General features: G+C 38.1%; 1 protein-coding gene across 1 annotated transcript in view; it reads left to right on the top strand.

Moving 5' to 3' along the window:
• tbc1d22a (TBC1 domain family, member 22a) overlaps positions 1-24,824 on the top strand; it is a 237,953-nt gene that overhangs the window by 165,549 nt on the left and 47,580 nt on the right. The window lies entirely within an intron of this gene.

Raw genomic sequence — 24,824 nt, forward strand, 5'->3', positions numbered from 1 at the left:
GCATTTCCTTCAGCTGTAGGTGTAAGGTGCACTATTGGAAAGCAAATGTTGGGATTGGAAGGCTTTCCTGTCCAATTTGCATTATAATAGGCAGATTCAGTTCTACTTTGAGAAGTGAGAACATAAAACCCAATGCTATTAGAAAAGCCATTGATTTTGGCAATTGTTAATATCTGTCGTCTGGTAAGTCTCAGCATCGACACTTGTTAGTTGGGTTCTAGTCAATAATCAGAGGATATTGCTTGATGCTGAAATATTGACATACTGTTCTGGAAAGCAAAGATTTGATGAAACCCGCAAGGAAAATTATAGATTAGGAAGATTAATTAGGTTTAAGACATGCTAAAGCAACTGAGTGCAGATTATTGTGCAATTATAATCTTTGATCCTGTTAAATATTCCACATGTTAAAAACAGTGGCTGTATGTAAATGATATTTAAATGCACAAAAGCAACATTAAACACTTGATAAAGAAATTGAGTCAAATTTAAAACTAAGTAATTTGATTTTCTTTTAGGCACTAATATATGTTATGAATGAACACATTTTGTTGAGAAATTCATTTCCCCACAAGAATAATTCCTTCCAACTGTGATGTGTTAGTAAAGTGTTTGTACATTTTATTTTTGTTGCATACTCCTGCTGGAAGGCTATCTGTTTGATAAGCATATATATATATATATTAAAAAAGGAACCTTTCAGGATATCAAAAGCCATAAATAAGAAAAGTCCATTCAGCTGCTTCTGTAAACCAATAACAATCTATGCTAATGAGGACACAATCCAGCCTGTTTAATTACCTGAGAGTTATCTCTGCATTCCTGAGTCCCCCAAAGGTGATCTTGCAAAACTCTAAATATCTGTACAAAATATGTTCCCTCAACAGACCGTTCTCTCATTGTGCTCTGGAGTATTTGAATGCTAACCAGTGTTGTTCCCAATCACATAATCTGTTTTAGGAATCCAATCCAATGTCCAAATGGATTGGTTGGGATTTCTTCTAATCTCTTGCCCTGCTTGAAGGTTAATTATTTTAAGCCTATGCTCTCTATTTCTGTTTTATTCTGTTTGCAGTCTTAAGTCAAAAAGATTACTTACAGCTACATTATCCGTTGCTCTCAGCATTTTGTCATGTTCGCACAATCTTCTTCATTTGAATGAAATTCAGTTTTATGAGTCTCTCTTCATACTCATCAGTCCTACCTTAACCAATGGAAGAAAACTTACTAAATTGCACAAAAAGTACATTACGACCAGAAAAGATTACAAACTAGAAAACTAACTGCTATCTATATTCTAGTCTACAGCACAATATCAGATATCTTGAGATTTAGTTTCATTGATATTTCAATCCCCGAATCTATAATGTTATCAGAACCCCATGTTTGGGTTACTGCTCTCTAGCACTACCCATGCCAGGTGTTTGATATGCTTTTAGTGGAAGCTCAATGAATAATTGCATTGTCATTGCCTTGGGACGTACTCCTGACGTGAAAAGCACTATACAAATGTACTTTGTTGTAGTTGTGATGATGCTTTTGCCACACCAACATTTACTAGTCAGAACTGTGTATTTTGTATAAAGGTTGTTAGTTTGTTGCTCCTAGGAATACAACTGAAGATTGTTTTTGAGAATAGAGAGAGCAGTGTGCACAGTAATTGATTCAAAATTCCATAATGGTAGATCACATCCAGACCACAATGTTGATAACATTGGCCATTAAACTTTTTCTGTATAGTACAAAATGAAAATGATCACTCTTATTTTCACAGATTTCTTTTTAAATTTAGCAATGAGTTCAATTGATCTTACACATGAAGATGGTCTGTGTTTTTTAAAAAGGGAATGCAGTTATTTCTGAGAGCAAATGAAACCTGAGACAAAAAAAAATCAGCTGATAATTTGATAATTCAGGCTTTGAGTACATTTAAGGAAGATTAAAGGAACAATTCAAATCCAACTATTGAAACCATAGAGGCATTTATAACCAGAGATAATAATAATGTGCATAAATACATAGCTAAATTTGCTGAGGTGAAATTGATAGGAAATCTGCCCACTTTTTTNAAAAAAACACAGATATTAACTAGAGTTTGAAAATTAAAGAAAGTTCTCGACATATTCAGCTTTGCTGCCAGGAAATGTACACTTTGGTAATGGTTTTCAAAATGTTCAATCNTTTTTTAAATATTTTGTAAGTCTGATTATTTTTTCCCCCTCGGTCATATGCCTGTCTGCTCCTGAGATGGTCTCATCATGCTGGGGTGCAGTTCCATAGGCAATGATTGCCTTCTGATATTCCACCCCAATTGTTTCTGTGTGAGCACTTGTTCATGTGTAGTAAGTTTCGGCAGGCTACTCAATTGAAGAGGGCATCGCAGACAAGCCTGAGCGCCACCAACACTACAGCCACACACATGCGTGACTGCAGAGGGAGCAGACACTCTGGCTGGTTTTTCTGTCTCTAACTTTTGGAAGGCTGGGGCCAATTTAGCCTTCCATGGAGGCCCAGTCAAACTGAGCACGGATTCTGGCCAGCAAGCTCTTGATCCGTAAGCTCTATCTGTTACGTTCTCAACACTCAATGTGTAGAAAACTATTTTATTCTCAGCTCACAAGTTGCAAATCAAAGAATCCAACCAAAAACTCTCCAGTCAGTTCTCCCTGCTTCCTGGGTTTCTACCTCCTGGTCTCCTTCCATTAGTCCTAGTCAATTGGTCCTTATTTTCTTAAAAGGTATCCAACACTAACCACACCTTTATTTCTTACATTCTACTGTTTTGCAACCACTTGTAGTGCGGAATCCAACATGGGGCTTGAACCAACTGCCTTCTGACTTGGAGAGGAGAATCCTCTCTGTCATCAGTAATTCTCTCTTTGCAAATGGTACATGGCAAAGCTGCGCTAACACACGGATGGGCAAGTTGGTATAATCATCCATTGAGCAGCTGATCAGAATGTAAAGAAGCAACAAAGCACAAGTAGGATGAGTTTAAGAAGAAGCTTAAATCTGTATGTATTCATAAATTGTTTGACTGAAGCAATAACTATCATCACATAGTAATGGAGGAGTAGTCTTTATTCCAGTATAAATAATGTTGTGTATTGCAGACTAAAGTAATTTTTGAATCTTAAGCTAACAACAGATCTTCGGGAATTTCTGAATGGGTCTTATTTGTGCAAACCATGCAAAAGACTTGATAATGAGATGTGTCTGAAGTAATAGCAGAATTACTTTACGTGTGAAAAGCAACATGAAGTGTTCGAGAAAAACATTGCCAACTCCTTGTGAACTGTATCTCAGTGTTGTCATGAGAAATATAGAATCCTGCCTTTCAAAGCAGCTGGTTAAGTTTGGTCGAAGGGCTTGTCATTGAGATTGCCACTACCAATAAACCCAATTCATGGGATGTGACATCACAATTCTCACACCTTCAGATGTTCAAGGGTGTAACTTGCTTCCTATTAATGTTAATAGAAGTTGGAGATTAGAAGACATTTTAACAATTTATCCAAGGAATTTTAAGACAAATTGTTGTCATGTTTTTCAATAAAAAGATTTTGTGTGTTGCAATTCTTAGCCCAGTTGACACTTCTTCCCCCCCCCCCCCCCCCCCCAACCCCTGAACAGGCAGACAGGACCTCGGTTTAACATCTCGTCCAAAGGACAGCATTTCCAACAATGCAGCACATCCCAGCACTGGTTGGGTTCAAACCCCTCATCAGAACTTAGAACTCATGTGGACTAAACTGAGAGCTTATTCAACATGAGTTGCAACTCCAGACGAGAGGATCTGGAACACATGTTGAATAACTTCTGTTTAGTCTGCAGGAGTTCTCTTGCCTCTGAGTCAGAAGTTTGAACCCACAACCGGAGTGCAACCAACTCAGCCAGACTGATACAAAAGTGACTAAATTTTGAAGAGCATATTTAATTGTAGAGCGTGTAGTGGAAGTAGAATATTGCAAGGAAAATAGGAAAGGTGAATGTCTGAGCAGGGTGGGAATTACGGGGTTTGAGGATAATTACCAAAGATTGTTTTCAAAGACAGGCTTTATGGAGGGTTTTGAAAGCAGAGAGGGAGAAGTCCAGTTGAAAGGATTTTGGGGAGAGAATGTATCAGCTGGAGAAAATGGCTGGAGGAGATTACAGTGACACAAGGAATGTGAAGGTAAGGATTGTGTTTTTGAAGTCTATCTGCAGGGTAACAAGGAGGCACTAGAGTTTGGTAAGGATGACAAATTGCAAGTATACCAACGGAGTAAAACCCAATGAATATGTGTGGATGGACATAATTTTCTTTTAATATAGACTATCTCTGGGATTAGAATTATCCAAAAACTGAACTGACTTGTTTTGTTTGTATTGAGTTAACCAAATATTATCAGGTTAAAAGAGAATGTTCGCGCATCAGTCTGAGTTGCAGATTGAATAGCATGTTAGTGGTGTGCTCATGGCCTCCTCAAAAGTGCAGGCAATGTAACCTACCAAACTACTATTTCTTTGTTGCCAACAACCTAGTTGCCAATGCTCCAGTCATGGAAGATACAGATGAGCATTACTATGGAGCCTCAAACAGCTTTCACAGTTGCTTTCAATCCGCCAAACATGATATGTTAATAGCTTGTTCAGTGGCACACCTTTTTGACAGGTTAGGCAGTCTGAGCTTATCTCACAAGCTATTTTGTTACAGTGTCTTGGCCTCTCACACACTGGTCTTGTTCCCATGCTGGTCTTTTTATTTGGTCAGCCGGGTGTCTGATACATGCGGTAACCCATCACCATGCTTGAGAGTATCCAAACCAATGAGAATTCCATGCATCCCACCTACACATGGAATTCCAGAGATAGATTTTACCTAATTCCGGAAAGGATTAGATGCAGGTTGGCAAGAGCCAAGGCTTGGGGAGCCCAGAGTGTGCATTGGGGTACTGCTGGAGTCTAATCAGCTAAAGCCGCAAAGTTTGGTATGGATGGCACTATCTGGCAAGCTTTCCCGCTGCTTGTCCAGCTAGGACCACTGGCTTGCAGGAACTGAGTGGGATGACTCCACACCTCCAATTGGAGGAACCATCGCTCAATGGGAAGGGGTGTATGCTCGAGCTGCGGATAGGAAGATGGTGGCAATGCTCTCACGTATTTCATGCTGAGGTGTGTTGCCTACCGGGAAGCTTGCAGGGAGTTCCTTGTACCTACCATCCACCTAGTGAGGCTCAAACCTGCACTTGTCGGATGTTGAACGAATATGCTGGTCTCACAGTGCTCCCTGCGAGGTATGGAAATTTTAGGTGAGGCACGATGAGCTGCCACTGAATATGATACACGAGACCTGTGATCATTTGCATCCCAATTATTCATTGTTCCAATTACAAGGCATAGTTAGGAAGGTCAGTCGTCCAATGCCAAATGCTACTGTGATATTTTGTCTCCCTAATCTGTCCCTCAGCAATGAAAAGGTTAAATGTGCCATGAATTCTAAAAACTTCTGCAACAAAGTACTTAGTCAATTGGCCCACTGTATATAATAGCAAATTGTGTGTCAAAGGAAATAAAACTGTCTTGCTGAAACTGCTCTTTTGCATTACACAATACAGAATAAATGAATGCAGAGCAATTGTAGACATTTTCTGTTAAATTGGTGTAAATATGTTTTCCTACAAAAACAGAATCTGTGATAAAAATGAACAGCAATGAGCATTGAAGTTAAAACATATTTTAGGAAATTATGGAGCTTCAGTTATCTGACTATTTCAACTGTCCACCAAGGGACCGTTCCATTATGGCGGTTAATCGAAGTTCCACTGTGTCTTGTCACTGAAATCATTCAAGCAGAATTCCTACCTTTCGATACAGTATGATTGTTCCATCCAAGCAAACGCTTGAGAACCTATCACATGCATGACTGCAATCTAACCCAAGCTATTTGGGGATTCAGTGCTCTCATTATGAAAGTAGTTTAACACTGCACCATTGACTTTTTATTACTTACAAGTAAAACTCGAGTGATAGTTTTACATTAATTGATATGCAAGCGAATGCAACATCCAGAGTAATTTGGTATCAGATGAGTAATTAAATGGGTATTGATTACAGCAACAACATACAGAATTAATCCATCCAACAACTTGAACTTGCGATTTGCTGGGCTGTATTTTGCCTTTTTGTAGACACTGCACATTTCTGCTGATGACTTTGTACCATTTTGTCAGTGATGACATTTTGTGATCAAAAATAATCAGAATTTGCCTACCCCCCACTGTTTTCAAAACCAATTAATGTGAAGAATGAAGCACACAGCCTCTGGAATTGCCAGTGGTCAGGCTGAGGGTTATTCAACCAAATAAAAATATCAGAGCATATGGTTGGGATTTTTACATCAAGGAAGGTTTTATTTGGATTATTATTTTGAGGTGACAAATTACTGTGGTTTTGTATCTGCTAATTGCTAAACGTTGCTGCCTGGTGTGCCATATAAATAAATAGTTGACATTTGTCATTTTCAATGAATTTCTGAATAGGCACCATGTTGATTTAATTGTGAAAATGACAAATCTCTTGGGTTTGTGTTATATCTTATCCTGCAGTGCTTTAGATGATTTGTTTGTAAATTGAAGCTCAAATTTTGATATGTAAAGTGAGTTTAGATATTTAATTTCCAATATTATACTAATTTCTGTGTTTTTGAATACTGTTATAGATTTGCCTTTTTAAACCAAGATCTCATGAACTTATAGAAAATTTGTGAACAATAAATATATTTTTTATTGGATCAGCCTTTGAATACAATGCAATCAAACATTCAGCTTTAAAGTCATGATGTGAACTTAATATCACATTAATCTTTGAAGCTAAGAATGACATTAGGGCAATACAGGGGATGCAGAGGAGATTTACTAGGATGATATCAGGGATGAGTCATTTGGCTTATGAGCAGAGACTGGAGGAACTGGGACATTTTCCGTTGGAACAAAGAAGGTTGTGGAGTGACCTGATGGAGTGTCTTGAAAATTCTGAGAGGTTTTGATAGACGGAAAAGGGAGAAATAATTCTACTGGTTAATGAGTCAGTGATTAATTGGATTGAGTTACCAATTTTTAAGTGTGTTTTTCAATACAGTTGTCTCCCTTAAGAAATAGAATTGCTCTCCCAAGGTATTATGGAGATTGCATGTATGCAGCCTTTATGGAGTGAGTTTTCGAGGGGTGAATAATTATCTCATGCTACATGCTGGACTATACATGATCACGTATTCTGCAAAATTCTTTTCAATGGTAAATTGTTGATTCAATTCACAAATTTGATCTTAACTAGAAAAGAACACTGTGAGAGGTGGACTTTTCATAGCCATACAAATATTGCAAGAACAATTTATGTACATATGCATTTAATTGCCTTCTAACTGCTAGGGCCGTCATTGTGAAATCAGTAATTCAAACAAGGTTCCCATCATAAAGTAGTTGGGGTCCAATGGGTTAGCACACTGACCTAGAACCTTTGTGAACCGGCAGTCTGATGAAAGTCTGTCTCTGTTGGCGTTAAAGATCCAACATGAAGGGAAAGCAGAAAGTTTCAATTAAGTATCTAATGGCTGCAAATCTAAAGCATACAACTAACTAAAATTCAACCCTGAGTTGGCAGCCTCACGTCACAAAGGCCGAAATTGTGTCTGATGTAGGAAATAGAAATGCCACACAGTTGGATATATTCTACTGCATCTTGGTTAAAGAACATCGTTAAGACCAGAGAAGAGACGTTTGGTCCATGTTATATTTGAGCAGTGATTATGTGATGTTGACACAAGGTTGAAAAGGTGGGAGTATTCCATTGCAAATACTGACACACCTCACCTTAAAATGCATGAAGGGAATGAAAATTGGTTCTCCCAGCATGCATTTAGTGCAGCAGCATAATAACTTTTAATAAGTTTTACTGGAAAAGTATGATCCATAAAATTAATGTAAAAGAATATCAGCCTATTCAGAAGCGTAGAAAATTATATTCCTTTCTGATTTATCAAATGAGAAGACACTAAGTGCCTTTCCAAGGTAGATGTAAGGGTGGTGTAACAGTTGAATGCATGAGTAGAACAAATTGAAGGCTGGCGTAAGACTTTTAAAAATACCAGAGAAAAACAAACAGACAGAGAGCATTAAATCGATATTTTCTGAGTTGGCATTTGAGTATAAAACACATTGAAGTTGGTTTATATTTATCTAAGTACTTGGTTTTCTCAGTAAAATAATTCCATTAGATAAGAACATACATGAAGTGATTTATCTTGTTTGGTGACAAGAGCTCCAGCAACATATTCCCTTTGATTTTCAGCAACGAAAGGCATGTCAGTAATTTCTGCTCTTTTCTTTATTACTATACATTTGGTATATATTCATCAACTGATTTTTCATTTTGTAGTTTCCTTATACATCCCGTTCTAAAGCTATTTAAACCATAAATACACATACAATTTACCAAGAGCTAAATAAGATTACAATTAGGAAAAGCCTGATGTTATTGAAATATGAATTGCAATTCATGGGAAGCTATTTGGCTTACAAAGTTTTGCTTCCTTTTCTGGAGCAACGTATCCTAAGCTCAGTTCTGAACTCTTTCCCTTTGTTAGAATCTGTTCTGAAATGTTTTAGCTTATAGTTGCAACAAACCTGGTCGTTCTACATTTGAACAGATTAATCTCTAAAGTTAAAATGTAGTATTATCCCCTCGAGTGAAAACCACTGCATCAGGGCAAGACGACACATAGGGCTCAGACATACAGAGATTTCTAACAGGATTGCTTAATTAAAGAATCCAAATGAGGATGTCCTTTTGATAATGAAGTATGTCATTGCCAACCCACAAGAATTTGGCTCCAGAGTAGAAAATGTTGAATATTAATCCCCATAGCCAGTAAATGATGATATTCTTAAACCTTTAGTAACAAAGCTAATGCTTCAACATCAATTAAAAAAAGCAGCCATTTATCTTAAAATTATTAGATTTATGATTTAAAGTGTTGTTATACAAAACTGTTCCTGTCGACATAAATTATGCTTTGTCATGGTATACGGTGACATTTAGAGACTGATTGCATGCATACTAAAGGTTAGAAATTATTGAAAATCATTGATTATTATTGATAAAAGTTTGAATCCTGAACTATGCCAGTTTAATTCATCTTATGTGAGTCACAAGTCGTAATGACTACAGTTGGCTTCGGTGCCCCTTGTTTAGAAGAATCGGGCAGAATTCCTGCTCTTCATCACTATCTAGAAGGTGAACGCATTTCATGCTGACCTATGTTGCCCACCGAGAAGCTCGCAGGGAGGTCCTGGTACCTATAATCCACCTAGTGAGGGCTCAAACCTGCGCATGTTGGTTATCGATTGAACATCTAGTGACTATCCTCCTTGGGGGAGGGAAATGGGGTCTCCTTGGAGCTGAACTGACTCCAACATGACATGTTTGGCAACAGAATGTCAGAATCAAGCCAGCCCTCTGTAGCGGTCTCGGAAGTCCGATTCCTGAGCCAAGCGGGTCTGCAGTATTCCAGAGCACTGCTGCTCACAGCACAGCCAATCTGGCTCATTGGCTAGACTTGGAAGGGCAGACCAGTCACCTCCTGTTTACTCTGCAAGCCAAAGCCCTAAACTGTAGGTTAGTCCTAACTGGACAAGCAGCGGGAAAGCTTTTCAGACAGTTCTAGCAATGGCAAGCAGTACAGTTTTAGCTGGTTAGACTCCAGCAGTACCCCCAACGGACACCCTGGGTTCCTCCAGCCTAGGCTCTTGCCAACCCACCCCTAATACTTTGTGGAATCAGGTAAGCAGCATGTGTCCGTCCAGGGAGAGGGTGCACATTCCAGACCAACAATCTATCTCTGGAATTCCCAGTTTGGTTTGGATACTCTTAAGCATGGTGATGGGTTTCCTCATGTGTCAAGACAACATGCTGACCAAAATAAAGGTAAATGTGTAATTTAAGTGTGATCAGCCAGCAGGAAGCCCACTACCAAAGCTGCCTGTCGTGAAGAAGATTTAAACCAGTAAAAATAGTATTACAAAAACAAACATTACGTGACTTTGCTGTTCTGCGCAAGGTGTGCTTACGCAGACCATTAACATTGAGTGTTAGGTCATTTTTATGATCCAGTTAAAAGATATTTTGGTCCCAATAGTATAAATGCAGAATGATTTGCCACAATGTTTTTAGGTTATATCTGACATAACAGTCTAGTATCACCATAACAAAACTTCATTGTCGTGTAAATGAAGTTTCATTAGTAATGTTTCTAATGCACCGAATACTTCATAACTTGCATTTGTTCTGTTGTTTTCAATCTATTGAGTTTTTAAACCATTTCCTTTTTAAATATTCAAAGGTTTTATAGATGTGACTTGTCCTTGTGCATTGCAGTCTAAAATTAATCATTGGCCGATTATATTTGAAAAGAAATATAGCAAACATTCTGTAATAATGGTCACATTGTAACAATTACTGTATTTCATAGAAAGTAACATAATTCACATTTACAAGAAGAAATAGATCTACTGCCTGAATATTTATAGAAGAAATTATAAACTCGCTCTATTTATTCTTTTTGCTGGGTGTTTGATGGTTCTCTCCCCCAAAGCATTCTGACCTTGATCTCCAAGCTGGAGCTCTTTAATTACCTCGTGGTCTGGTAGGGAACTGTTGAACCTCATTCCCAAGAGAACAGAACATAGTGGATTGGCTTTTGCACTTGATACAAACTTGAACCTATTTGGTTGTAAGCCTCGCAGGACTTTTGACAGAAACTGATCATTTTAGTTTATGATACATTAAAATTCCATTTATTCCAGATTATACTAAGGGACCATAAATTAATTCTGCTGTATTCTCCAGTGAAAATCTTTATTAACAAAGGTATATAGTGATATTTCTTACACAAAAAACACAACACACTCGATTAATAATGTATCTAATCCAAATCAGAAGTAATTCAGTGATTGAAATATGATTCTCAGTGTTTCAGCTTGACTCAGGTTGATGGAATTCTCACCTCTGCATTGGAAGGTTTTGGGTTGAAGCAACAAGAGGATGTGAGTGTGCAGTGAAGGCATTTTGTTGCAGTAACGGGGGAGTGGAGTGCTGCATTGTTGGAGGTGTTGTATCAAACGGTAAACTAAAGTCCCAACAAGCTTTGGTCAGGTGGATGTTACCAGTCCCATGACGGTAATTGAGAACAGAAGGGAGTTTCTCCTTGTCTCCTGATTGTTCACCTTATGGCTGACTTATGGTTGTTTGTAAGACTTTGCTGTGTGCAAATTGGCTGGCAAATTTACGTACAGAAATAGCCACTACATTCGACAACAGTTACTGTGAAGCACTTTGAGACATTTCAGTATTATATGACATAATCTAGCACCTTTCAATCCACCCTTTCCTCCACAGCATGATTTTGCATTCATGGTAGATGAATGGTAGGTTAAATCAATTTGAAGGGAGAGCCTCTGTGATGTTTGTTTACATCTTGTTGTAAATTTTCAAGTCACTGTAGTAATGGTAATGTTCACAATGTTTGATCAAGTGCAGTGCAATTGGTATATTCATGCCTGGAAGCAATTTTTGGAGGAGTGTATGACAGCAGCTTTGGGGAGTTATGGTAGCAGTCTTAGCATTAGGACACAGGAGTTGATGGAAGAGATAATACATTTGCAGCACTTAGTGGAATACTTGATTGATTGATTTATTTGTTTATGAGAAGGGAGTTTTGTTTTACAATTGATGAATTTGAGCTTTAAAAAACACAGACAAGTATTCTAATTCTCCAGGTTTATCTGAGGGTAATCCTCATCTCAGTTATATGGAGTGTGTCAGCAAAAAAAACTTAAAAGATTTGAATTTAAAGATTTGGATAATTTTGGAGATTATTTTCATAGGCGATGCAAATTTGGGATTCATGCTTGTTTTTGTCCAAACCAACTCCAATGCATCAATCTCAAGGTTAGATGCCTAAACTTGTAAATAGTATTGTCGATACAGTGTTAATGATGATGATTAAGCAACCTGTCTGTTTATAATCAAATACCCGTGGCATCCGTCCCAATACTTAATTAGCCTTGGTGGTAACAGCATCACATTGATTGGATAGTTTCAGTAAACAGCTAATCATCACAGGCTAATCTTTTTCACCCATCATTCAATTCTTTGCCAGTCCAATTAATTCATTCAGATCTCATTGAAACATTGCTTTTCTCCTTTATGGATCCAAGCTCCTGGGGATATAACGGATTCAGCAAATTTGCAAAGTCCAGGATCAAGCAGTGAGGTGGGTTTATGGGAAATTGCGGAAGGTGACTGCAGGGAGGGAGGGCTCCAACCTACACTAACCTGTCGCTGAGCACCCTGATTAGCTTGTAGAGAGGCAACCAGCTGCCATTCAAGCTCTGCACCTCCAGCTGGTGTAACCATCACTCAATGGGAAGGGATGTGTATCCAAGCTGTGGGCAGGGAGATGGTGGCAATGCTCTCATTTCATGCTGGGCTGTGTTGCATGACACCCACCTCGTGAGGGCTCAAACCTGTGCTTGTTGAGATGTCAAATAACCAACTAGTGGCTTTCCTCCTTGGATGGGAGGTAAGTGGAATCTCCTTGGATCTGAACTGGGTCCAGGGTGACATGTTTGACCACACATTGCCAGAATCGAGCCTCTGTGGCGGTCTTTGTAACCCACTTCCTGAGGTAGGTGAGTCCACAGTATTCCAGAGAACTTCTGATAACATCCAACCAGCCTGGCTCATTGGCAGGACTTGGAAGGCAGACCAGTCACTGGAGGGCAGGGATTCTTCCCATTCAGGTCCTGTTAACCCTGCAAGCCAAAGCCTAACTGGACAAGCAGCAGGAAAGCTTACCAACAGTGCTTTCAATGGTAAGCTGTGAGAATTTAGCTGGTTAGACTCTAGCAGTACCCCAACACACACTCTGGTGTCCCTAAGCCTTGGCTCTTGTGCGTAATAATTCTAATAAATATCTGAAATTTCCGTGTCTAGGTGGAATGCATTGAATACCCTTAAGCATGGTGATGGGTTTCTGCCGGTGTTGGACACCTGGGTGATCATAAAAATGCTTTCTTACTATTTCTGACAGATTACGTGAGCACACAAGCAAGTAATGTTAAACTGTTACTGGGAAGAGCTTATTTTGTGTCCTGTTTGAATACTTTAAAGGACCTTGCACTGTAGTAAACCTCTATTGTTCACTAACCCCAGATGGAGCTCCATCCATCATTATCTGGATATAAACTCAACCTCAGAAGAAGAAAGGTGAACAGACCATTCAGATTTGATGGTTTTACACAGAGGAGTGGTGGAATCGACTGCGCAGGGAGACTCAGGAGACAGATTGCGCAAGCAAATTCAGTAGGGAATTAGAGAGCTTTTTTGAATTCAATTAAATTGAATCGCTTTTTACAATTCAATTGAGCTGTATGATAGGTGTGTGGGTGTTCTGAAAGGATGAGAGCAAATGGGTGCAAGATCCTTCTTCTGAATCAATATGATTTGAATTTTATAGACCTCAAAAACATTATAACGAGACTTCAGTACACATTGCATTAGTTGCATGATTGCATATGTGTGAGCCTTCACCATCTTCTGAATATACAAATAAATTTTACTCACTGTTAATTTAATTGTCTCCTAAAAATGTTTTAGATTTGCAAGGCATGACCAATTACTTCTAAATCCATTCTTTTTTTCCTTAAGGACTTTGTGCTCTTTGAAGTAACAGTGCTACCTACCATGCTGTAAAATCTTGCCAATACCAACTTTGATAATGCCAGCATATATGGCTTTTTTTAAAATTTTAGTCTTAAATTACAACTCCCGCAGTTATGGAGGTCTTAAGTTAATCAGTATCCCACCAATTCCTTACTCATTATCTTCAGTATTCTACAGCTGCAAAGAAGGGCCCTCATCCCTTTCTGATTTAGATAAAATCATATTGCCTTTAATCTAGTTTCTGAGGCTATAGTGAGCTGGCCAAAGTGCTTTTGAACCTTCATCCCAGCATTTCGGTGCTGATTTGGGAAATATGGTTCTAACTCGAATGTAAAAGTTCTGTTAGACTCTAACCATCACTGAAGTCGCCACTGCATTACAATAACTTAGTTTAACATGGTTCAGTGCTGCCAAAATACATCCAAAATGTGATTAGCTCTGTGGGCGTCTGCTTCCCTGCAGCCTCTTCATCTCTGTTAATAGACACATCTTTATTTTTTGTAAATATTAGACAGCAAAAATACCAGATCCCATTTCTTGATATTGTAACAGCAATCTTTTGTAATTTCAACCCTTGGTTAATGTGAATGCTTTTCTAAAAAAATATGATATTGCAGTTCTGACTACCTTCTAATCTCCTTGCACCTTGACTTCATAGTTGACTTTCCAATGAAGTACTGGGGGAAGTGTTGCATTGTTGGAGATGACGACCTTTGGATGAGGCATAAAACCATGGTCCCATCTGTCACTATTCGAAAAGAGAAGGGAGTCAACAATCCCACAGAAAAAAGTGGTCAATCACTTCATGAATATTTGTGCATAAATTGACTGCTACATTCACCTACAAATACAGTCACCATACTTTAAATCTTATAAATCTCTTTGAGACATTTTGACGTGATAAAGTGTCATATCAAATACAAAGATTCTCTTTCAAATTTCTGTTTAATAATGACTAACAAACAAGCTTTCAAAGTTGCGACTTTTAAATCTATACTAATGTCTGTGAAGGACTTTGTTATTTCACTCCATCTCAACCCAAATAAATTCTACCTTGAAGCCGATTTCAATATTTATATTGTGAAACTTGGAAAGACAGACAGCAGTGGCACGTTAGTGTTCAATCAGCAAACAAATGTTATTCAAAGCAAGGTGAAGAGATTTGATTTCAAAATTATTTGAGTTTAGACACAATATTTAAATTCAAAGATTTAATTTCTTGCCACATTTAGCTGAATTTACATTCATCTGAATGCGTTTTTATCGTGAGCTTCATTTCAACCGTCAAAATTACAGATTATTTTATCAATTTGAAATCCCATCCCTATTTTCATCTTTTATTTAGTAATTTTCACTCCCATTCTAGTTCTGTCATGTGTGGCCGAGCTATCACTTATCAATCATACCAACAGATTTTTGCATGCATTCGTCCGCAAGAGTGAACTAGTGTGAAAGAAAGCTTTCATGAGTATCCAACAGAGTACGAGTGAGGCTTATTGTTATTCCAGCAGTGTGACTCCATATCCTGAAGCAGGGTGATTGAATCCATGGTATTTGTGTGCAGGCTGATGTGATAAATACAATAAAAGAGTTGCTGATTGAAGTCAAGCAGCAGAGCCATGGAAAAGACTAGCATGAAGATCACTACTATTGCTGGGGGCTTGGCTATAAAGTGTGTTTATACGCTGCCATTCCTGGAGGAAGGAACCCACTAATAAAAAAAAAGCCTGGCTTATTACTGCATGAGACAACTTACGCACAATGCTTGAAGCATCCCATGGCTAAATATATATTTGGCAGACCTGATTTTGTGAAATTATCGGGTGAATCGGGTTAATCGATCTTTCTGTTGAGGAATTCCTCATTTATTAATGTTGAAAAATCTTCACCATCTGCTATTGTGGATGGCATTGAAATTATGCTTTATTGTAAATGATCATATTGTTAGTATTCATCAGCCTGAGGTTGGCTGTGTGTATTAGCCTTGCTGAAAATGTGCTTTGTGGCCTCTAAAGATAAACCCCAAATGTGAACGTTATCAGCGCTGAGAGATCCAGATAGACTCAACCACATCTCTGCCCATTTTGATACACCGATCAAATCGTATCTGCTGAACAGAATGATGAAGTAGATTGGCCAGTGATTGCTGCAGCTTCACAGTTGTCCTCTCTAATCATCAAAGAATGCTCAGAAAAAGAACAGCTCTTAAAAGATAAATATTATTATGATTAAAATTTGCTGTAAGGAAAAATTGTAAAGGAAAAGTTTTCACACTATTTCCTCAAACGTGTTCGCTTACAACGTCTCTGACATAATCCTTTCCACTTTGGTGAAAAAGTATATAAAAGGTATATATGGTTATTATATCTGGTTACTGATCCATAAACTCCCATTTCAAAGTCTTCTGACACAATTGTGAAATATAAAAATTCAAGCAAATGGAATAATAATAATAATAATAATAATCCTTGCATTTGATATAGCGCTTTTCACGTCAGGAGGACGTCCCAAAGCGCTTCACAGAACACACTGTAAAGTGAATTGACTGTATATTTGTGGGCGAACGCGGCAGCCAATTGCGCACAGCAATGTCCCACAAACAGTCGTAGATTGAAAATGACCAATTTAATTATTGTTTTTGGTTTTTTGGAGGGATTATTATTAGGCGTGTGGAGTAAGGAAACTTGCCCAAGGTTTCGCCCTGCCTGGAATTGAACTCAGGTCTCTCACTTGCAAAGCGAGTGCTCTAACCACTGAGCTACAGGACTCCACTAAATCTGATTATTTGTCACTTTCCTGTCGGTTATGGTCACCATCATTTCCACTCTGTGTTAGCTCTCAGTTATAATGAATAGGTCAGGAGGACACATCTTTGTTGAACAAAAAAACTTGCATTTGTATTGTGCCTTATCAAGTGAATATCTCAAAGAGCTTTATATTCCCGAGTTACTGCCTATTTTTAAGAAACAAACACATTTTTGTGCAGAGCAAGGGCCCATAACAGTTAATGTCACACATCAAGTCCGGATGAGACTTTTCTTCAGTTGAACAGCAACAAGACCGAGGCTCTCCTGATTGGCTCCCATCAGCGCCTCCTCATCTCAGACACTGACAGCAACACTGTTCACGGATGCACACTCCACTTTGCTAAGCTAGTCCGGAACCTTGGGGGCTTGTTTGTAGCCTTTCTTCCCCACTTCCGTGCCATGACCCGCTCTGCCTTCCCCCACCTCCTCAACATTACCCGGCTTCGCCACTGTCTCACACCGCAGGCCGGCAAAACCCCCATACATGCATTCATTACATCAGGGCTCGACTATGCAAGTTCCTTGCTTGCCGGCCTCCCCAACTCCTTCCTCCATAGGCTGCAGATCATCCAGAACTCTGCAGTCCATGTCCTCTCTTGCACCAGGCTCCGTGACCCTATCACCCCCATCCTTACTCCACTGGCTTCCCATCGAACAGCGGATACTATTCAAGATCCTGATCCTCACCTTCAAAACCTTCCATGGTTGACGAGTATCAACAAGATAATAATAATCCCTCCAAAAAAACCAAAAAACAATAATAAAAAAAAAATTGGGTCATTTTCAATCTACGACTGTTTGTGGGACATTGCTGTGCGCAATTGGCTGCCGCGTTCGCCCACAAATATACAGTCAATTCACTTTACAGTGTGTTCTGTGAAGCGCTTTGGGACGTCCTCCCGACGTGAAAAGCGCTATATCAAATGCAAGGATTATTATTATTATTATGGTTTTGCTCCCCCCTACCTCTCCGACTTCTTAAACCCCTACCATCCTGCTTGCTCTCTCTGCTCAGAGCAGAGCTCTGGCCTGCTTCACATTCCCAGCCCCACCATTGGCACGCAGGCCCTCTGCCACTCCCCACCTTCTGGAACTCCATCCTGCAGTCCCTCCGCCTCGCCCCCCTCACTTGCCTCCTTCAACAATAATAATAATAATAATCGCATTTGATATAGCGCTTTTCACATATTCTAGACGTCTCAAAGCGCTTCACAGAATAGACTGTAAAGTGAATTGACTGTATATGGGCGAAATGCGGCAACCAATTGTGCACAGCAGTGTCCCACAAACAGTCGTGGATTGAAGTGACCAATTTATTATTGTTTTATTTTCTTGAGGGATTATTATGAGACATGTGGAGTAAGGAAACTTGCCCAAGGTTTCACTCTGCTGGAAATCCAGGTCTCTCGCTTACAAAGTGTATACTCTTAACCACTGAGCTACAGGACTCCTTCAAGACCCTCCTCTTTGACTGCTTTCGATCACCCTGCTTGCCGCCCTGACCTCAACCCTCCCCAATCCCAACCCCCAGCTCGGGTCTGAAACTCTGACTGTCCAGCGCCTTGGGACGTATTCCTGATGTGAAAGGCGCTTTACAAATGTAATTTTGTTGTTGTTGTATTGGGGATGTAGTGAATTACAGTTTTCTGAAAATAGTGCTGAATAAAATAATGTTCAATTGCAGCGTTACACCTTTAAACCTAGCCGAGAATACTGCTGGCAAGAAAACACCTTTAACCATTGACTACTGAACCAGGCGTGATGGAGCATGCATTAAGTTATGGAATTGGCACCCCCGCACACATTTTGTAGTCTTGTTTGAAATGAAGCAATCATGAGGGTCAAATTGTGGTCTATTTGTCTGCTGTAATGTCAGATTGCTTCCAGCTGTATTTTGCTATTGGGGCCTAATTTGCAAGTTGTGAAAATGCATGTGTACAGAGAGAATTGCTGATATATTTAATATGTAATTAGAAACCAATGAGAAAATTATTAGTTGATTGCATAACTAAGAGAACCTGTAATTCCTTCTGTACACATTTACCCATTTTCAAACAACTTGCAAATTGGATCCCATTCTAGACATGTATTTGCATTTCATTCCAATTTATGTCATCTTGTGACATAAATTGGGATGAAAAAAATAGACAATCCTTAATTGTTTTGGAAACAGCTCAAACTATGTTTAAATTGATTGTGTATAGCTGACACTTTACAGGGATCTCAGCTGTTATCAGCAAAACATATCTGTGAAAATGCCTGGCCTTTAGAGAAAAGCTCTTCAAATTCTGATGACCAGGAAAAACAATATCATATCAAGGAGCAAGTATTTCATATGTAAAATACATACCTTAAAAGTTACCACCTTTAAGTCTCAGTGGTAGATAAGAACAAAGTCAAAAATTATGTCCTCTCTGGAGGATGTACTTCAAAATGTTATTTCAACCCGTGGTGATTATTCCTTCCTCTTTGCTTCTATCTTAATTAACTATCTTTCTTTGGGTGTTAAAAGAAGTGTAGATTTGCTATTTGCCAGTGTGAGCCCTGCAGCTTCTATGTCAGTGAATATTTAACACTGCTCTGGAGATACTAGAATTACTTAACAGTACCTGCACAGGTCTCAAAGATAGAAGTCAGTTCCACTTCTGTAATTAAAAGTTGGATCTGCCTACTGGGAGAATATTCATATTATATTGATCGGTGAGCATCTACTTAAGAGTGAAGCTGATTTGCATCAAGATGTTTTGTATTTTCAACACAAAGTATCTCTCAGATTATCTGGCCTCGTTTCTGAAATAGGTTTTGAAAATGAAAATGAAATATTTTTCATTTATTTTAAGAGGTGTGCTGAACAGAATAGGTTTACTTCAAGTTCTCTTTGAGTTAATTCAGAAGTGCCCTGTACCTGAGACGCCGTCCGGCGTGGAGGGCACTATATAAATCCAAGTTGTTGTTGTTGTAACTGAGCTTGCACGTACTGTATTAGACTTTGTGTCCTCTACCTTTCATTTTATATGCTCCCCGTTGGTGACAGCATCCGCAGACATGGGGCCCACTTCTGTATGTACACAGATGACAATCAGTTATACCTTTCTGATTCACCCTTGACTCCAGGACCACTACTATTCTGACAGACCACCTGTCAGACATCAAGTCCTTGATGAGCCATAACTTTCTTCTCTTTGTTGCTTGCCCCTATGTGTTTTTATTACAGTTTCAATTGCCAGTTGTTCAAAAAACTTTGATGACAGCAAGGAGTCCGTTTTCATTAGAAGGCTTGAATGCCTTGGAGATTGAAGTGCGTGAGTTTAAAACAAACTGCAGTGTAGAGAATATTCTTATGCACTATAGGGATCTTTTCAGCGTTGGAAGTTGTTTCTCCAAGATAAGTAATTTGAGAGAATTTTCTTTGTTCCTTTTTTTGAGAGTGTAAACTTTTTTTCCTACTAAATCGTGCATCAATTGAGAGAGAAGTAAAGGTCCTGCTTTTACACCTCCACCAATACAAGTCTTGAAGTGGCTCTGAAGGCGCCTGGCAGGTGATTCTCCCTTTTGCTTGGGGTATTTCTTAGCCTCTTATTGATGTTTGGTCACAGTATCTCTTCTCAAACAGCTTTCCTTTGCTACCTCAGTTCCTGCCTTAAAGCTCTGAAAAAATTATTCCTTCAGCATCTTTGAATCTTATTTTCCTGCTTAATGTCTGCCACTTTAGGTGTCGAGCAATTTGAAATATTCTTTACATGAAACACACAATACAGAGCAAGTTTTATTTGCATTTAGTTCTTGCCACTGTGAAGTATAGGTAAAAAAATATAATGTATTTTGGGTTGCATTTCACTGTAAAGGCAAGAGAGAAAGCTTTGCTATTCTTTGTCATATTGTGCTTAGTTGTGAACTCTGTCACTATAAATTCTGGCAGAAGCTACATTTAGATTATTCTGAATAAATAAGCTTTTACCTTGCTATCTCTCTTCCTGCCTTCAATATGTGTTGAACAAGATTTTTAAGCAAAATTCAAATAAACTGAATTCTCAATTAATATAGTCACAAATGGGAAGAGAATACATTTGTTCTTTGGTGAGTGAATTAATGCAGTGGGAAGAAGATATGGATAATATAATGTGTACTATAGATTCCAAATGCTCCAGAACAACTTTTGTTCCTTTTCAGCATTTTCATTTGTTCAAATGGATGTTACGTTTGATATCTGATTCCAAACATACATCTAATTCTAAAGATGCATTTGAAATCCACCATTGCTTTAAATTGCATAATTTTTTGTTCCTTTGAACCCTGAATTTTTCCTGCATTAAAAAACATAAATTGATTATCCACCTCCTGATTATTTATGGGGCATTGCTGTGCTCCAGCAATTGGCTGCCATGTTCACCAACAAAATACAGTCGCTTTACATTCCAGTTAATCCTGTGAAGTATTTTGAGATACGCTTCTGATGTGACGGATGCTGTAGCAAATGTAAGGATTATTTATTATACTATTTTACACATTTTCATTTAAACTTAAAAAAAGTCATGTGTCTACGGAATTTATTTTGGATTTTCACTGTATCAACAGAAATATGCCAATGAAATAATTAATTATTAATTAGGTTTTCTATTATCACAGATATAAGATCTAACTTGATGAAATCTGGAGTTGTATGCTATAAGGACATTTCAATAACGTAGGAAAATTAGATCACCTTTATATATAAATTAGGTCAATGAGAAAAATGTCTCTTCCCTGAACAAATGAAAATTTTTACCTTTTCCAAAAGTAGAAGACTCTACCCATTATACTAAGGCAGAGAATCTCTAACTGAAATGTACTAATTAAAACTAAAATGTATTGAAAATGTATTAAATAGAAAATAATTATGCTGATCCCAGACACCTCAGGTCTGCTTTTAGAAATGGTAAGGGTGTTTCTATTGTATTTAATAGAATGCTTGTGGTGTTGTGACCTAATTTATTAATAACAAAAATAATAATCCTTGCATTTAGTGCCTTATCTCGTCATGCAGACATCTCAAAACGCTTCATAGAGTATATTGTAAAGTGAATTGACTATATATTATGGGCAAAATTTTCATGTAAGTTCTTTACAATACCATAACTTGCCACAGCCCCTATTATTATGAAAGTTATTTTTGCCTTCCTTTGACGTAAGTATGCACTTCAATGTTCAATTCAATCAGATTTACAAAGATAATTAAAGTTTCCTTTGCAATTACACAAAATATTGACCAAATCTTCTGTGCTGTAAATTTCTATGGTTTTATATTTGGTTCCACCACCAAAGTGATGTAAGACTGTTTTTATGAAATATCTATTATGGTCGTCTTTAAGGATTTCTCAATTGTGATAAGCAACTATAAGATGTATTTGATCGGCTTTTTAGTTGTTCACACTCTTGCCCCATGCTTGTATGTAAAGGATGAGTCATGAATTCCTGTTTCTTTTGGTTTTTTGTTACCAAGTTGCACAGTTTCATACTGATTAAAACATTTAGGTTAATGTGCCATTCAGATAAGTGCAGTTCCTCATTGCGATGTCAAATCAAAGCAAATATGTGTCATTTCTGCAGTCTAATTTCTTGAATGGTAACTGAGGGTTGAAATTATCTGTCAGAAAGATTTGTAGTGCTGCAAGAATATCATGTCGCGAGAATATCCCAAGTCGCTGGACAGTTGAGGGTTTGCACCCGAGCTGGGGGTTGGAATCAAGAGGGGTGGAGAGGATATGTCCTTGCTGTACCTTTTTTAAGGATGTGGTTGTGGGCAAAACTCTTTCTACTTTTGATGGCAAAAATCTGTAGACAACTGTTCCAATGGTTCTAGTTAATTTTTACTTCTGTTTTTAACCCAAAAGTGTTGTCCCTGCATTAAGAACCCAGTGGCATGGAACCAACCTTAGCTCGAAACATTTGCTTGTAGCCTAATCAGTGCTGCTATGTACAAAACATCTAATAAGAGATGCTCTGTAACCACCTCACCTATAGGAAGTGATTCTGTGAAATCATGAACTTGTCATGGGGGGAGAGCTGTGGGCAGATGTTCGTACTGGTGTGAAGCAGTTAACATTTTGTAGTCTCACAGAGATCTGCCATTGCAGATATTTGATGCATTGGAAGATCCATCGATATAAAATATACTGTTGATATATTTATTACAGTAATATCTATAATATTAAGTATAGTCCAAATGCATCCTTGGTCTAGTTTGACAGCTAATCTGGTGCTTTCTTAATGCCGGAAGGAAAAAAATCACTGCCAGCTGGATAATACAAAATGCTGAGCTGGTCGACAAATGTGTAGCAGATAGTTTTAATAAAAGTGTATGTGAATGCAGAAGACATTGACCAGAAACATAATCATTAAATTCACTTTTGTTTTTTGTGAGGGGAGTTTACATGATACGTTTAAGGAAATGGCAGGTCAATTCGATGATTATAGGCTTCATATTAATGTTTGCGGTAGTGCTATTTTGTTTTTATTTCCGTTGATCCATGACATTTAGGAGTAAATCCCAAGAGAAAAGTAATGTCCCTGACTGAAATTGACATTTAATAAATGATAATACAGTTGATTCATTTATAGACAAACACTTGATAGATCCTTCTGAATCTCAATCCCATGCCTATCAGCAGCTCAATTCTAACTGACACAAACAATGGGATGACCCTTAAAATAGACTGTTCACTCCACCTGTCAGCAGTGCATTTATCTTTGGATCAGACAGGTTTATGCTGTAGATAATTTGGGTTAATGCAGCGGTATTTCATTATTTGAAACTTGAAAACAGTATTTTGGAACTTGAGAGATTTAAATTTTCTATATATGTGGTTCCCATAAAGGCACATCACAGGTTTTATTTACAAATTTAGAGGTTTTTTTATCAGTGTCGTTTTTTTTCATTTACTGCAAGTTTCTGGTGAACAGATGGAGATGGTAACCTGACAGAATGCAGCAGTTAAAAATAATGTAATTGCTTATTTAGATTTAAGAAAATGCAGATTCCAAAGAAAAATCTCAGGAGAGTTCGGAACATAATAATAATAATAATAATAATCCTTGCATTTGATATAGCGCTTTTCACGTCGGGAGGACGTCCCAAAGCGCTTCACAGAACACACTGTAAAGTGAATTGACTGTATATTTGTGGGCGAACGCGGCAGCCAATTGCGCACAGCAATGTCCCACAAACAGTCGTAGATTGAAAATGACCAATTTATTACTGTTTTTGGTTTTGGAGGGATTATTATTAGGCTCTGTGTGGAGTAAGGAAACTTGCCCGAGGTTTCGCCCTCTGCCTGGAATTGAATTCAGGTCTCTCACTTGCAAAGCGAGTGCTCTAACCACTGAGCTACAGGACTCCACAATAAATGACAAAATGACCTAACTTTGACGACCATTTGTGTATACTGTTGGTTACATTTATACACAATAACTCTATAACTTTGTTGCAGGTTTTTTTTTATATAATAAAATATAAATAAAATGATCCATGCAGATCATGCAATGTTTCGAGCTTCTTTTGTTATTCTCATAAATTAATTGTTATCATCCAACTCGGCAGAGAATTAACTGGAAAAGTAATTACAGTGATACATGAAATAGTTAATACTGGTGGTTGAAGTTAAGCTCCACATATTAACGAGTAGTCTGATGGCAAAAAGTGAGACATTATTTGTGCCATCCAGTGCTTCCTTCTCAACCTTTAATACTTTGATTGACAGCCTTCAACAAGTTTGAGGCATCTCCTAGCAGGCTGTGACAACTACTTCCATAAAAATAAACATTTTAAGCAGTTTCCTGAATAATATGCTTGCAAGAGGTTTCAAATCATGTGCCATCGCAGAATTTGCTCCTGATGTTTTTTTTGTTTGTTTGTGACAATAGGCTTTCCCCCAGAGTTTAGGAAATAACTAATTGAAATGTTTTTTCTGTTCAATGATTATTATTCATTGCAGCACTCTCAGATGCTATGCTGTGTGAAAGGTGCTCTATAAATGAAAGTTGCATTAAAATTCATCTGGTCAATTCACCTTCACCATATAGTAATGCAGCCTATGATATAGAGATTTTAAAAGCCTTCAATTGGTCAGATTTATTAGTAATCTGTGTTTTCCCTCTTCTTGAAACAGCCTTTTCCTCAGCATTCACACTGAAATGCTCTCCAACTTCAGGGGTAACACTTACAAAAAAAAAGCCCTCTCGTATTTTTAAAACCCTCTAGCAATTTCCTCGGGTTGCCAG

The sequence above is a fragment of the Callorhinchus milii genome, unplaced genomic scaffold, assembly GCF_018977255.1.
Source record: "Callorhinchus milii isolate IMCB2004 unplaced genomic scaffold, IMCB_Cmil_1.0 Scaffold5, whole genome shotgun sequence".
Classification (NCBI taxonomy): Eukaryota; Metazoa; Chordata; class Chondrichthyes; order Chimaeriformes; family Callorhinchidae; genus Callorhinchus; species Callorhinchus milii.